Raw genomic sequence first — 18,109 nt, forward strand, 5'->3', positions numbered from 1 at the left:
GAAACCGTCGAAACTATGCTCCCTCCGTCCATGGAACACACAGATCTCCTGGAACTGCGGTCCCAGTTGGGCTCATAGTCTGCAAAGATCATGACCATCGTCTGAAAGGCCTCGAGAGTCCATTGTAGAGCACAAAATTCTTGAGCTGCCATCATCCGAATTCTCCCGTCCATTTTTGAATTGAGAGTTCATTATTTTTTGGTTCTTTTAAATTTCAATTCTGGCTTTTCTCCTTTTTGGAAAAGGATGGGTTGATGCTTTTTCTTTTTTAAAATTTCTATTCTTGTGCTTTCTATTTTTGAAAAAAGATGCCACGTAAAATTTTTTGTTTCATGTGCTTTCTATTTTTGAAAAAAGATGCCACGTAAATGTTTTTGCTGCCAGGTTCATGCTTTTTCCGTCCACGTTGGGCCGATTCTTTTGTTGTGAAGTTCATTTTGTTGCCATGCTTTTTCCCAGGGAAATATCAAAGGCACATCTTTTCCGCTTCAATTTATATTTTGTTTTTATTTATTTGAAGTTTATAATTCAGTGTTCATTTAATTTTTTTTGGGAGGTTTGTAGTAGGGTGTTGAAAGACTTTAGGATCAAAGAGTTTGATGGATATATTATGTTATTTGTTTTTTATTTTATTTAATACTTGTTATATGAAATTTATTGGATATTAATATTATTTTTTATTTAAAATTGCAAAGCCATATGTATTTAGGGTAAGTGTCTTGACCAATTTGCAAAACCGATTTTAATAAGTTTTAAAAAGGGCAAGTGGAAAATTGTGTGTGTGGGAATCTTTACAATGAGGAGTGTCCTCCTTGATATATAAGAATATAGGAATTAGCGTAGCCATATAAATGAAATGGCTAGCAAACTCAAATGAACATCAAAACACTCACCTCTCGATATATTTCACATAGCCAAGCCAAAAAAAAAAATCATAAACATCTCAAAGCTCGTAATTAAATTTGTATTTAAAACTCATAATTAATTTGTGTCTTCCATAAAGTTTTTCTATTTATTATTGAAGTAGGATTCTTGTCCATTTTACTTTTCTAGGAAATAAACTTACTAAGAGCTTTTAGAAACGTAAATGAATATTGTTTATCAACCCTAATGTAGTTGGATTTTAGATCTAACGACATATGAGGGACATATGAGGGGGTTGGGTGGATGGGAATTTTTTAAACCAATTTGTGTCAACTCAACCCTAATGTAGTTGGATTTGAGATCTAACAGCATATGAGGGGCTTGCCTGGATGGGAATCTTTTAAACCAATTTGTGTCAACAACAAGTCAGATACATATTTCTAGGAATTATTATTTAGTATTTACATTTCTTCTATTCTTCCATTGTTATAGTTAGCCTAGTGAAAAAACATTTTTTTATGCTTAATTTGCTAACGAGATGTAGCATTGTAGAAGACTTGAGCAAGTTTTAGCATGCGAGCTTTCCCTCTTTTGCATGGCTACTATTCTCAATGTCCCATTTTGATATGGCTTCTTGAAACTTATGTTTTTTTCATACCCACATTTTAATTTGATCTTAGGTATGTTCTTAATAATTTTATCAAAGTATGCATTTCACCATGAACATTACACGTGCTTAAATTAAAATCAGATTGAATTAAGTTTATTGCATGTTCCTATTTAATATTGATGCAAACTAGTTTGGTACTCAATGGTCGTTGTAGACATTGATGTTCAACCTTTAAACCCGCTATTCACAGTTTATTTATAGTTCTAGGGATAAAGAAGGAAATGGCATCTCTTACTTTTCTCAATTTCTTCATTGCCACTATTGTGACTATATATATATATATATATATATATATATATATATATATATATATATATATATTGACTATATCATACCATTTTTTTTGAGGTTAGTTTTGTTCTGTATCATTAGTTGCTAACAAGTAGATATTTGTGAAGACATTTTCTAGAAATAGTTAGGGAATTAATTAATTCACTGGAAATACTATAACTCTAAACGTAGAGAGTTATAACATTATTGACTATGTGAAAGTTAAGATTCAAAAGTAAAATTTGATAGAAAGCAATTGCAGCGTGGATGGGCTTTAATTGATTAAATTTACAAAATCATTTTATGGCTTATTTTCTACGTCATCTTATAGGTGGGATACAAATATTTACTGAGATTTGGAGTAGCAAAACCATTATTTTGAGTTGGAGAGCTCATACACCATTGATAATGCGAGGGAAAATATTTGACACAATGGTATACATCTTTCTTGGTGATGTTTAATCTTTCTAGCAAGCAAGTAGAGGATGGTTGTTGCTTAGGTTATTATAACATCTAAAATGAATCAACTCTTCACTTGGTTTTGTGTCTGAGAGATAAAAATCCATATCATGGTCAAAAGTACAAATAGGAAGAAAATTACTCTTGAGGTTGAGAGGTTAGATACCTTTAACAAAGTTCAAGCCCAAGTTCAATACAAGGAAACATTTTCTTGAGATCGTAAAAGATTGATATTTGTTAGAAAGAAGTGAGAAGATGATTCTGCCAATTATAAAATTTATAAGAATCTATACTACTTATTTTCCTTAATCTTCAAGGAGGTAAGAGGGACAATAATATTTAATTTATTTCATTCTCTTGTGAAGACATAAATCCTTTGTAAGCACCAACTTATAGTAATTGTTGGCTCCAACATTAACTCAACCTTCAATAAACCAGGACATGGACTTCAAATCAAGCCTGAGCTAGATATTCAAAGACATAACTCATCCCTAAAACATGGCCTTCAAACATGAGAGCATGTCCTTTGAAACTTGGCGTTCAAACCACATAACTCATCCCCTTAAACTCGGCTTTCGAAATGAAAGTATTCATCCCTGAAAAACATAAATAAAACATACAAAAATTCCTCCCCAAGGAAAAATCCAAAAGTCCTTCAAAATATTTGCCAAAGACCTTCCATAGAAAACTACTTCAACACAGATGCACTTCACTTCTTCTTAGTTCATGAGGTATGATCTTCAGACCTTCTCCCTGACTCTACTAAAACTAGAAATAAATTATTGATTCGAGTGGTTAGAGAAGCTCATTTTCACACCTATTTATTGGTGTTTAGATTTTTGGCTAGGGTTGACTTGTCCACTAGTTGGGATGACTTGTTCAACTGGCATAACATATAGTGAGTATCAAAAAATTCATTTATCCTCAACTTTGAGGAGTTATAAAGAGTGCCACATATAATTGGAAAGGTCTTGGAAACAAATTTCTAACCATATATCTTATGCTCCCATTTGAGCGAGGTATTTGGAGAAAATTAACCTTCGAAGATAGAGTACCTAATCAGTTGGGTCATATTGAAAAATATTTGATATCTCCTCATTTCTATGGAATTAGAGGGAGTTCCATATACCGTTGGAAATCTTTCATAATATCTTATTGGACTATGTAATTTCCTATTTCATTTGGAAAACCTTTCATATCAACAACAACTATTTTCAACACTCACCAATTCTAAGTTAAACAGATGAACACTATTATATTCTACATCCGTTGTGATGTCCATATGAGTGAGCTAGTAATAGATCTAGTTTTATGGTGATTGGCTTGCAAATACCCATAAGATGAAATTTCAAATGTCAGTGGAACAAGATTATCCTTGTTCATGTTCCAGTTTTCTCTCTTCCATTTGGTTACTGCCATTTAATGGGGATTACATTTGTTATAATCCTCGACCCCATTACAAGCAGCTTGTTTGCCATAACACTGATACCAATATTCTTCGTCATGATTTGGCCTTTCTTTCCTCCATCCCAAGTTACCAAACCCTATATTCACTACGATGTTCATATCATCTAACCTCATATCGAACTCATGGATTCCATGCTGAAGAAAAGAAAAATCCTTTTTCATATATGCATTATAATCTAAAGGTATAATTTAGTGGAGGAAACCAACACATTGATTTGAAGAAAATAAGAAAATAAGAATGAATGGGAGAGATGTTGGCCTCTAAAGGTTGAGAGAAGCAACTATGGTGATGGGAAGCATTTGATCTTAAAATGAAACATGGGCCTAGAATGTAAGGCCTCAAAATAAACAGTCATGTCCAGTGATTCCCAATAGCGTAAGGCCCACCACCCTTGTTGCTATGCTACTTCTTGATGCCATTGATCCTACTCCAAAATTGTACACCCCTTGGGTTTAAGCTCATTTTTGAGAAATTCCTAGTGGTCGTGCTAATCTATTTTTCCTCCACTTTTTTGCTCCACACATCCTTGGCTACCACCCTTGAATCTTAATCAAGTGCTCAATATTTAGCTAAAAAATAAAAGTTCTCATAATGGCTCAAAACCTCAATGATCGTGCCCATCTCAGAAAAAGGATCTGAACGCAACTCGTTTCACTGAAAATTGAGTTCGTATGAGGAAGATATCGCGTTCTGTCCACTTTGCCAAACAAAAGAAATTAAAAAAAAATCCATAGTCAACAGTCTGTTGACGTGGCAAGTGATTGTGCAAGGTCAACATTGGTGAACAATCCAATTAGGCTTCGACAAGTGTCATATTTTTGTTGGTTATCAAATTTGGTGATGTGGCATGATTTGTTTGGTTAATGGAGGACCAATGAGGAGGGGACAAGTGGCAAGCCTCGAAGTCGCCACATGTCCCTCCCCAGAGGTCAACTAAATGCGCAGTGTAATTTTTTTTTTGGCACACCAGGGGGTCAAACACGGGACCTATACCGAACAACCGCAACACATTTCCATTACACCACCGCATTACAACTTAACCGTTATGTTTACCGCACCTATTTCAAGTTTAATGTAATGAAAGTTGGGGGTTAGGAGGGCCAGTCCGCAGGCTGACCCTCCCATCTAAACGCTTTGTTCGTGGTTATGGTTATATGTATTCAACAGTCACCATAAAATGTGCCACATAAACCATAACCATTAGCATTATGCCATTCCATGTGTCTACCTCCAAGAACGCCACCGAGGTTAACAGTTAGTAAAACTGCAGTTTGTGTTAATCACGTTTAGTGGTTAATTAAGCACATTTTAAAATTAATTAATTCCAGATTAAATCGGAGAAAATTCTGGTAGACCTTTAAAATTGGTGCCAACTCCAGTTTCAGTAAATTATATAAATGATTTACTAAAGTGTTACAAACCCTAAACCCTAGACCCTAACTATTTTATAAGATTTTAACAAGCATTTTGTAACTTTAATTTAAGTGTTTATGAAAAGAATTTATTAAAGTGTTATAAACCTCTAAAACCTAAAACCTAAATGCTAAACCCTAAACATCAAACCCCCAACCATAAACTCTAAACACTAAGCATTTTATAACCTTTTAAAAAGTGCTTTGTAACTTTTATTTAAGTGTTTATTAAAAGAATTTTTAAAGTGTTATAAACTCTAAACCATAAAACCTATGTATTTTATAACATTTTAAAGGGAATTTTCTAACTTTTATTTATGTGTTCATTAAAAAAATTTACTGAAGTGTTATAAACACTAAACTGTAAACCTTAAACCCTAAGCATTTCATAACATGTTAAAATTTATTTGTAATAGTTATAAACCCTAAACCCTAAGCATCTTACAACATTTTAAAAAGAGTTATGTAACTTTTGTTTAAGTTTTTATTAAACGAATCTACTAAAGTGATATAAACCCTAAACCCGACACCCTAAACCCCAAAGCCTAAACCGTACACACTAAACTGTAAACCATATGAATTTTATAACATTTTAAAAATTGTTATGTAATTTTTTTTTTTTTTTTTATTAAAATCATTTACTAAAGTGTTATTAACATAAACCCTAAATCCCAAACCCGAAACACCAACCCTAGATCCTAAAGTCTAAAGCCTAAACCCTAACATTTTATAACATTTTAAAAATCATTTTGTAACTTTCATTTAAGTGTTTATTAAAAGAATTTACTAAAGTGTTATACAATCTAAAACCTAAACACTAAACCCCAAAACCCAAACCTCATACCCTAAAACCGAAACCCTAAACCGTAGTCCCTAAATCCCAAACCCTAAACCCTACACCCTAAGCATTTTATAACATTTTAAAAAGAATTTTGAAACTTTTATTGAAGTTTTTACTAAAATAATTTACTAAAGTCTTATAATCCCTAAACCCTAAATTCTAAACACCAAAAACTAAACCCTAAACCCTAAACCTTAAACCCTAAACCCAAAACCCTAAACCCTAAAACCTAAAATCCAAGCATTTTATAACATTTTAAAAAGTGTTTTGTAGTTTTCATTTAATTGTTTATTAACATAATTTACCAACATGTTATAAACCCTAAACCCTAACCCCTAAAATCTAAACCCCAAACCCTAAACCCTAAATTGTAAACCAGAAGCCCTAAACCATAAATGTAATCTCTAAACGCTAAACCGTAAACCCTAATCCCTAAACCTTAAACCCTAAGAATTTTATAACATTTTAAAAGTCATTTTGTTACATTCTTAAACCTTGCAATCCTTGTAGTTCTTCTATAGTATTTTTGTAGTTATATTTCTAACCCACCCAATTGCAAGATTTCTAGCAAAAGGTGGGGGGTTGTGTGTAGATTGATTGTGCCTAATGATTAAGAACATGTGTTTCTTCATGTGAGGCCACATGTTCAAATCTACAGGGGGGGTATGTACACCACAATAGATTTTAGCAATGAAATCGCTACATGAAGACAAACCCTTTGTCACACAAACAAGGTGATCTTGCACATCAATCTGGTGTCCAGGCTTGACCATGACCTTAAAATTAGATTATCGTTATTATTTATCTAGCCCATCCTAAAAATACATTGTCATATTTCATATTATTATCAATATATATAATGGATATTTACATTAAAGTCTTTAGAAATTTGTTCCAGAAGGTGACGAATTGCCTTCAAATATTGAATTTCGCTACCTAAATTTTATAGTTATGTAATTTAGTCAAGGAAAGATTGAAGTCGTTATATATAACCATCACACTTACTATGAAGGATGCCATCCACAAGAATGTGGGGAAGTCTAACACCCTCGTCCCGTATCTACCCAAGTAACCGATCAGTCACGCTAAATATGCGACGAAAGGCCACTATGATATTATATGACCTCCTAAGTCATGCTAAGAAAGTGGAACCAATAGAAACACACCATACATACATCCAACATCAGCATTAGGACCCTTAGGAACCAACCCAACCTTTTTGCCAACTAGCACCACGGTTCCACTGAAATTTTGAACTACATGACCTCTCGCTCTCATGTTGTGGGCATGGTAGAGTCCAGGGACCTCTGAACACTCTCACAGGGACTATTCTTTTAGTGTTTTGCAAGCATCCCTGATATCTGAGCCACTTTTTAGAGCCCATCGCCCAAGTCACTGCCAAAATTGAATCACATCTTTAGAACAATAAAATAACAAGGAAACAACAATATAAATGTAATCAATTCAATATGATCTTGACTGGACTCCTACTAACCATAACAAGAATTCCATTAAACATATCATGAATATGTAGTCTACACGTGTAAATAACATATCTTAGCATAAGGGTCTAATAATTAGGTGAGAATCGCTATGAAACATTGATGCCTCAACACGTTAACTTCCATTGTTAACATGTTGAAAAGTGGTTAAGATTCTCCCCTTTTCCCTTCTCTACTAGACTAGAAAAACGCTAACGCACAAGAAGACTTACACCGAGTTGACCAATTTAGATACTAGCATAGGCACTGATCTAATAGGTTCCCTCAAGTTTCTCTTGTCGGACGAATCATATTTTCCATCTTCCCTTAGCTCAACATATGAAATTTCCCAAGAGAAACAAGGAGACTTAATATTAATAGGTCAATTTATTCATGAAAAGATTTGATTGAATTAATATTTTCTTATATAATAACGTAGTGATTGACTCATGTCCATTTGTTTGAAATGTTATATTTTAAAATAGTTAAATATATTTATTTTTAAATATGTGTTATGATAATTTGCATTGACAATTTAAAAAGCTCCTCCTTGCTTCGAGATCATAATCTCTACTAATAGGGTCAACCACGTGAAGGTGTAAACTTAAATGCCCCGAAAAATTTGCATTGTTCATATGGGCTCTTTTACATATCAACATTGAGAGATGATTTAATATATTGATTTAATATGTTAAACCGTTAAAGATGTTAATGGATATTTTTTTTAAACATATTAATTTATCAACATTAATGAAAATAAATTATGATAAAAAAATTTGCATTATCACATTATTATTAGTGTGGTAGTAATATTTACTAAAAAAATAGTTACTAATTATGTTTTTTTTTTTAATCTTAAAATATTATGTGATCAAAAAATTTATGTTTTGTTTCAAATGTTGGAATTAACTTATTAACCTTTAAATGGCAAATGAAAATACAATTAAAAAAGAAAAAAGAAAAAATACAAATCTCATTATAATTAAAACTCAATATAATAAATAAGCATTAAAATATTATACAATAAAAAGATAAGGCTTAATTAAATCTATATAAAATACACACATACAATTTTATAATAAAATTCATGGCTAATACAAATCAACATAAGAAACATAAGCATTCATTGACAAAACATTCTGTAAACATGCTTAATCAATTTCAAATAAGAAAAGATACAATATACAATTTCAAATGCAATGGAATATAAAATTTAAACACACAGATTCACAAACAATGAGAAAACTACCTACACATACAAACATTTGACAAAAACAGTTTCTCACATGTATATGCAATTTCAAACAACACCTAGAATACAAATTTAAATAAGAAAATATACAATTTTTAACTTTTAAATATCAAACACAAAATACAAATTCAAATAGAAAAACACATAATATACAATTCCAAATAAGGAAATACACATTACACAATTTCATGTCAATACAAAAACAAACACTCAAACATGCCATTACAACATTAAATAAGCAAACCCAAAATATAAAACCTACTACACAATATTTACGCTATAAAATTAATTGCAATCACAATTCTATACAACAAACACACTATCACCATTTCAAGTCACCTCTAATACAAATATTCATAAATAGGAATTCACTCACATACACACACACGCATATATCTAATTTCAAATAAAGAAACATACAAAGTAAATGTTGAGATAAACAAACATGCAATATACAAATTCAACTAAACACACAACATAGAATTTGAAGTTAGTAAAAGAAAACACTAAAATATGCTTATGCAACTTTAAAGAAACATAATTTAAATAAAATATATATTATGAATTACGATTATATGTAATGATATAATTAATTTGAATTTTAAAATGTATGAGAGGCTTGCTGTGTGAAAAATATAAAACAAAAAAATTTAAAAATGTATGAGAGGTTTTCGAGCAGCTGTGTGAAAAATATAAAACAACAGATGTGAAAAATATAAAACAACAGATCTAGAGGGCCATTATGTGGCTTAAACTATCCTGGGAAAAAACAGTAGGAATGATAGAGGGACTAGCTAATACTAGACCAAACTTGGAGGGGGGCATTGAATCCCCAAAGAAGGGGAAGGTTGTAATGTAACTGATTCCAGGGGGTTGAAGCTAAAAAGGGCTATACATATATAACAGAGAATTCCCAATTGATGCGAAAGAGCTGAGCTGGATTGGATTATTATTAATGTAAAAGTTGAATAAACCAGTGATGATAAGAAAAAAAGAGTAACTCACAGAACATAGCTATATGTATGTATTATTAAGTTTAATAAACCTGTCAAAAGAAAGGAAGGCTAACTGCAAGATGATAGAAGTGGGAAGTTGGTTCCATTAACGAGTTTGAGTAGTTAAGCTGAATCTGAATCAAGAGACATGCTTACACAGGTGGATAGAAATAATATGGTTAAAATTATGGAGGAAACAAAGCATTAAATGAAAAATTCATTGGTATGGTGGACACATCCATGGCTCGTAAAGGAGGAAAAAGAGCATTAAATTCATACCGGGTAATATAACTAAAGATGAAACAGAGCCTTAAATGAAAAATTCATTCCATTTAATAGAGGTGGTATGGTGGACACATCTGAGGAGGAAACAAAGGCTTAAATCCATGGCTCATAAAATTATCGAATAGGAAATAGAGCCTTAAATCCATGTCTAATACACTCGGCAAAAGGGTACAATTATTGAGGATACGATCCCTAAATCCATGCCTATGCACTCGGCACAAGGGTAAAATTATTGAGGAAAATAAAGCCTTAAATCCGTGGCTGATGCTTAAAACAATACACAACTAACAAGTTATACAAAAATGGGAAAAAACAACAACCAAACCACAGGTTAAAGGAACAAAGAACACAAGACACAACCATGGGCCAAACTAATAAAGAAAAAGAGGTGTTATACAGGGAAATTACAAACTAATCAAATCCAAATAATACAGAGACAGTGATGCTTGAATTCCTAGGGGAAAAGATACACTATTCAAGCTAGAGCGCAAGGCATGCGTGCAACGGCTAATTGAAGCAATGAAAAAAAATAGGATTTATTGAGGAGGAAGTAGAGCCTTAAATTCAAAATAAAAATGGCTAAAGCACCTAGTTTAAACTAATAAAAAAGACACAAATACCTGGAATTGGGATTTCATTCGATTTTGTTTCTTTAGCTAGATAGACTAGGCTTGGAACAACAACCACTTCTTTTCTTCTTTCATTTATCTCCCTGCAACACCAGCCCTTCATTTTTACAATGCACCCAACAGAAACACAAGGTTATGGAATGGAATTAGCTCTCGCAAAGGTGAACATAATAGACACTGAAATGAAATTAAATAGAATTGAATTAAACCTAGAGCTGCATTCCGGACTACTATCGGAAGCAGCTCACATGTGTATATAAATATCAAGTTATACGCCCCCGCCATACCGAATATTCTGATGACTCCACTCGCTAACTGCACGCCACTGAAGAATCCCATGTGACCAGTGTTGGATCGAGATTCGAACCCTAAACATTGAGTACCGTCGACGTCAAGCTTCCCAACAGACAAGCCAGTCCGCTCAACAACATGGTGGAGACGAGCATCGCCCTTCTTCTGAATTTGTCGAGCATAGCTGCCATGAGGGCGTAGGTAGGTATTTCTCTGATTGCATTGAGGAAAACACACACATATAAATTAGTACTCAGATTTACCATGTTCAGGCTTAATCCATAATACCCTGCACCACATACGAATCATAATACCCTACACCACATACAAATCAGATGAACCCTATTAAAACCATCCTCATACACGTCACGGGAGACTTGAATACATCCACCAGGCTTCCCGATGGTTCCTCAGGCTCTGCAGGAGTGTGCTCGTCCCTGTCCAATGCCAATGATACTCCTTCCGACAGATATTTCTGCTCTTGGCCGCAATCCTCATGACTTTCATGGCATCTTCCAGCCTGCCCTTGACGAGGTACCATCGGGGGGACTCTGACACAAATGGCAGAATGAAAAGGCAATACAAGGGCGAAGGAATCGAAGCAACTATGTACAGATATCTCCAGCTACCAGAAAAGTAGGAGAGAGCTGGAAGCAGAGTTATGCCGAGGGAAAAGAAATACAAAGTCAACATGCCAACTCGTCCTCTCTTACACGGGCCGACAGGTTCAGTTGCCAAAACGAAGGACGGTAGCCGAACGCCGCCAATGCTAATTCTCGTCAATAAACAGAGAATCAAATAAACCCAGAAATTGGGCGAGAATGCCGTCAAGAAACTGAGGATGGTGTTGCAAATACAGACCAACCTTAGCACTCCCTTCCCTCCCAGCAAAGAATCCGATAATTGCCCAAATATCCCTGCACCCGCATCAGTAAATAAACATCAAGATCCAATAACGGTAAATTCTTAAAGATCTAGCGGCAGCAAAGTGCATATGAAGCTTCGGAGGTAAAATTATCAAAATTACCGATGAAGCACCCGATGAAAAACGCAGACTGCAGAACCTCAACTTTATATTTCTGATCACAAACAAGACCCATTCAGAAACCATTGAAACTTCGCTCCCTCCGTCCCAGCCCCATGACGCCCAATCTATGGAACACACAGATCCCGTGGAACTGCAAGATTCGAACCCATGCTTCATGGAAAGGAAATCATCAGATGGTTTCTCTATGTTGCAGTGCCAGTTGGGCTCATAGTGTGCAAAAATCATGACCGTCGTATGAAAGACCTCCAGAGTCCATGCGAGACTGTAGAGCACAAAATGCTTGAGCTGCCATCGTTCGAATTCTCCCGTCCATTTTTGAATTGAGAGTTAATTATTTATAGGTTCTTTAAATTTCAATTCTTGCTTTTCCCCTTTTTGGAAAAGGATGGGTTGATGCTTTTGGTTTTTTTAAATTTCTATTCTTGTGCTTTCTATTTTTGAAAAAAGATGTCACGTATATGTTTTTGCTGTCAGGTTCATGCTTTTTCCATCCACGTTGGGCCAATTCTTTTGTTGTGAGGTTCATTTTGTTGCCATGCTTTTTCCGAAGGGAAATATCAAACACACATCTTGTCAACACGGCTTCAATTTATATTTTTTATTTATTTATTTGCAGTTTATAATTCAGTGTTCATTTAATTTTTATTTTAAAATTTTATTTATTTTTGGGATGTTTGTAGTAGGGTGTTGAAAGGCTTTAGGATTGAAGAGTTTGATGGATATATTATGTTATTTGTTTTTTATTTTATTTAATATTTGTTATATGAAATTTATTGTATATTAATATTATTTTTTATTTAAAATTGCAAAGCAATATGTATTTAGGGTAAGTGTCTTGACAAATTTGTAAAAACTGATTTTAATAAGTTTTAAAAAGGGCAAGTCAAAAATTATGTGCGTTTTAATCTTTACAATGAGGAGTGTCCTCCTTGATATATAAGAATATGGGAATTAGTGTAGCCATATAAATGAAATGGCTAGCAAACTAAAATGAACATCAAAACACTCACCTCTCGATATATTTCACAGAGCCAAGCCAAAAAAAAATCATGAACATCTCAAAACTGATAATTAAATTTGTATTTAAAACTCATACTTAATTTGTGTCTTTCATAAAAAAATTCTATTTATTACTGGAGTAGGATTCTTGTCCATTTTACTTTTCTAGGAAATAAACTTACTAAGGGCTTTTAGAAATGTAACTGAATATTGTTTATCAACCCTAATGTAGTTGGATTTGAGATCTAACGTGACATATGAGGGGGTTGGGTGGATGGGAATTTTTTAAACCAATTTGTGTCAACTCAACCCTAATGTAGTTGGATTTGAGATCTAACAGCATATGAATGGCTTACGTGGATGTGAATATTTTAAACCAATTTGTGTCAACAACAAGTGAGACATATATTTCTATGAATTATTATTTAGAATTTACATTTCGTCTAATCTTCCATTGTTATAGTTAGCCTAGTGAAAAACATTTTTTTTATTCTTGATTTGCTAACAAGATGTAGCACTGTACAGGACATTTTTTAGCATGCCAGCTTTCCGTCTTTTGCATGGCTACTATTCTCAATGTCCCATTTTGATATGGCTTCTTGAAACTTATGTTTTTTTTCATACCCACATTTTAATTTGGTCTTAGGTATGTTCTTAATAGTTTTATGAAAGTATGCATTTCACCATGAACATTACACGTACTTAAATTAAAATCGTATTGAATTAACTTGATTGCATGTTCCTATTTAATATTCATGCAAACTAGTGTGGTACTCAATGGTCATTGTAGACAATTATGTTCAACCTTTAAACCTGGTATTTGAAATGCACTTTATTTACAGTTCTAGGGATAAAGAAGTAAATGGCATCTCTTACTTTTTTGAATTTCTTCATTGCCACTATTGTTCGACTATTAAATGATTAATGATGTTAATGGATATTTTTAAAAAACATATCAATTTATTAACATCAATAAAAATAAATTATGATAAATTTTTGCCTTAGTCACATTATTATTGTTATGGTATTAATATTTATTAAAAATAGCTACTACTTATGTTTTTTTATCTTAAAATGTTATGTTATCAAAATATTTATGTTTTGTTGCAAATGTTCAAATTAACTTATCAACCTTATATATATATATATATATATATCTATATATATATATATATATATATATATATATATATATATATATATATATATATATATATATATATATATATATATATATATATATATATATATATATATATATATATATATATATATATATATATATATATATATAATATTAACTAGTTAACATATAAATATATCTTAATCAAAAAAGAAAAAAGAAAAAATACAAATCTCATTATAATTAAAACTCAATATAATAAATAAATATTAAAATATTATACAATAAAATGATAAGACTTAATTAAAGATACATAAAACACACACATTCAAGTTTATAATAAAATTCATGGCTAATACAAATCAGCATAACAAACATAAGCATTCATTGACAAAACACTTTGTAAACATACTTAATCAATTTCAAATAAACAAAGATACAATATACAATTTCAAATGCAATGAAATATAAAATTTAAACACACAACATATAAAACCTACTATGCACTATTTACACTATAAAATTAATTGCAATCACAATTCAATACAACAAACACAGTATTACAATTTCAAGTCACCTACAATACAAATATCATAAATAAGTGCGCACACACACACACATACACATATATATATCCAATTTCAAATAAAGAAACATACAAAGTACAAGTCAAAATAAACAAACATACAATATACAAATTCAACTAAGCACACAACATACAATTGTAATAGTCTGTTTGTTTGTTGTATTGAATTGTGATTGTAATTAATTTTCTAGTGTAAATAGTGAGTAGGTTTTTACTTTGTATATTGTGCGTTTGCTTATTTAATATTGCAATGGCATGTTTGAGTGTTTGTATTTGTATTGACTTGAAATTGTATGATATGTGTTTCCCTATTTGGAACTTTATATTATTTGTATTTTTATTTGTATTTGTATTTTGTGTTGGATATTTAAAAATTTAAAATCCTATATTTGCTTATTTAAATTTGTATTGTAGGTGTTGTCTGAAATTGCATATACATGCCAGAATATGTTTTTTCGAATGTTTGTATGTGTAGGTGGCTTTGTGAATGTATGTCTTTAAATTTTATATTCCATTTCATTTGAAATTGTATATTGTATTTTTGTTTATTTGAAATTGATTAAGTATGTTGACTAAGTGTTTTGTCAATGAATGATTGTGTTTGTTATGCTCATTTATATTAGACATGAGTTTTGTTGTAAACTTGAACCTTTGTATTTTATATAGATTTAATTAAGTCTTATATTTTTATTGCATAATACTTTAATGTTTATTTATTATATTGAGTTTCAATTATAATGAAATTTGTATTTTTTCTTTTTCTTTTTTAATTGTATTTGGTTAAAATAAATAAAAGCGCGCACACACACAGACATAGATATCAAATTTCAAATAAAGAAACATACAATGTACTAGTCAAAATAAACAAAAATACAATATACAAATTCAAATAAACACACAACATACAATTGTAATATTGTGTTTGTTTGTTGTATTGAATTGTGATTGTAATTAATTTTGTAGCTGTAAATAGTGTGTAGTTTTTACTTTGTATATTGTGCGTTTTATTATTTAATGTTGCAATGGCATGTTTGAGTGTTTGTCTTTGTATTGACTTGAAATTGTATGATATGTGTTTCCTTATTTGGAATTGTATATTATGTGTTTTTGTATTTGAAATTGTATTTTGTGTTTGATATTTAAAATTTTAAAATTGTATATTTGCTTATTTAAATTTGTATTCTAGGTGCTTTCTAAAATTGCATAAACATGCGAGAATATGTTTTGTCAAATGTTTGTATGTGGAGGTGGCTTTGTCAATGTTTGTGAATGTATATGTTTAAATTTTATATTCCGTTGCATTTGAAATTGTATATTTTATCTTTTTTTATTTCAAATTGATTAAGTTTGTTTACCAAGTGTTTTGTTAATGAATGCTTTTGTTTGTTATGTTGATTTGTACTAGGCATGAATTTTATTATAAACTTGAACATGTGTATTTTATATAGATTTAATTAAGTCTTATATTTTTAGTGTATATATTTTAATGTTTATTTATTATAATGAGTTTTAATTATAATTAGATTTGTATTTTTTCTTTTTATTTTTTAATTGTGTTTGGTTAAAATAAATAAACACACACACACACATATCCAATTTCAAATCAAGAAACGTACAAAGTACAAGTTAAAATAAATAAACATACAATATACAAATTCAACTAAACACACAACATACAATTTCATGTCAATAAAAGAAAACACTAAAATATTCTTATGCAACTTTAAATAAAAGTAATTTCGTAATATACAAATTAAAATCTATATTATACATGCACATTCAAATTCATAATTCAATACAACAAACACATGATTATAATTTCAAATTACATACAGATATTTGTAAATAAACATTCATACAACCATTCACGTATATACGCAGTTTCAATAAAATAAACATACAAAATACAAGTTTAAATAAGCAAACACAGAATATACAATTTCATGTCCAAATACAAAAGAAAATAATCATTGTCAAAACCACTCATATATAAGCAATTTCAAACGAGAAAACACACACTTCAACTAAACACACCGTCAAAACAAGTGACATATACATATAATTCAAGTAAACACAAGCTTACATAGTTTGAGTTCAAAATATCAAACATAAATACATAAAACATTTGCAAAATCACAAACATATATATACAAATTCAAATAATGTTACATGCAATTCAAGTAAACACAAGCTTAGACAATTTGAATTCAAAATATCAAACATAAATACATAAAACATTTGCAAAATCACAAACATATATATACAAATTCAAATAATGTTATCACTCTCAATATTTAGAGTTATAATATTTCTAGTGAATTAATTAATTCCCTAACACTTTCTAGAAAATGGATTCACAAATATCTACTCATTAGCAACTAATGATACAAAAAAACCTAACCTCAACAAAATAAATAAAAATTGGTATGATATAGTCAAACAATATTCGCAGTAAAGAAATTCAGAAAGGTAAGAGATACCTTTTTCCTTCTCTATCCCTAGAACTGTAAATAAACTTCATTTCGAATACCAAGTTTGAAGGTTAATAAAAAAAGGGTGTGACAATCTAAAAAAGTTCCAAAATATATTAAGTTCGCAAATACTAACTCAAATATATTTTACTAAAATCTAGTACTCCTCTGGGTTGTTTGAAACACAATGAAAATTAAAAGTGGTACCATAAGTAACGCATACCTAGATATCTGTTTTTCTTAGTTTTGAATTTTCCATCATGCATAGCCAAAGTGCTAAATATGTAACCATTTCTAGTATTGCGAAATTTTCATGAAAACTAAGTTAAGTATTTTGTGGTGAAAATTTCTACTCTTCAGGCCAATAAAAATTAAAATAAGTACCATAATGTAAGACATGCTAAGGTGATTTTTTTTATTACTTTTGTGGCAATTTCAAAAAACTAAAAATTAAAATAAGTAGCATAATGTAAGACATACTAAGGTGGATTTTATTTGTTAGTTTTCACTTGTTTTGAATTTCCCATTGAGCATAGATGAAGGGCTAAGGACGAAATATAATTTCTTCTATTTCAAAGAACAAAATATTTTGCTCTTGTTTTGAAAAAAGAGCATATCTGCTGAGGAAAACCACACAATAATAAAAAAGAACCTAAAAGAAGAAAAGAAAGAATGCATCTAAGGATGCTAACAACTAATTCTGAAAACACCACAAAAATGTATGCTCTTGTTGAGACAACAAGGAAGAACATTTTATCATAATGCAACACATTACTCATTTTATCATAATGCTTCGATGCAACACATTAACTCATTTAATCATAATGCTTCAATGCAACACATTAACTATTGAAGATGACAACATAACAAAATTCTAGGTTTTTCCATGCAAGGAATATATGTACTCATGACATGGGAACTTTTATTACGGGTAATCAATGATCAAAGATTAAAGTTGAACTAAC

General features: G+C 31.0%; 1 pseudogene; it reads right to left on the minus strand.

The window, feature by feature from the left end:
- Positions 1–10,731: 10,731 nt before the first annotated feature.
- LOC149206763 (organic cation/carnitine transporter 4 pseudogene) lies at positions 10,732–12,280 on the minus strand (annotated as a pseudogene).
- Between the last annotated feature and the right edge of the window lie 5,829 nt (positions 12,281–18,109).

Source organism: Pinus tabuliformis, chromosome 1_2 (genome assembly GCF_031772625.1).
Source record: "Pinus tabuliformis cultivar Carrire ecotype Pingquan chromosome 1_2, CPIR1, whole genome shotgun sequence".
NCBI classification, from domain to species: Eukaryota; Viridiplantae; Streptophyta; class Pinopsida; order Pinales; family Pinaceae; genus Pinus; species Pinus tabuliformis.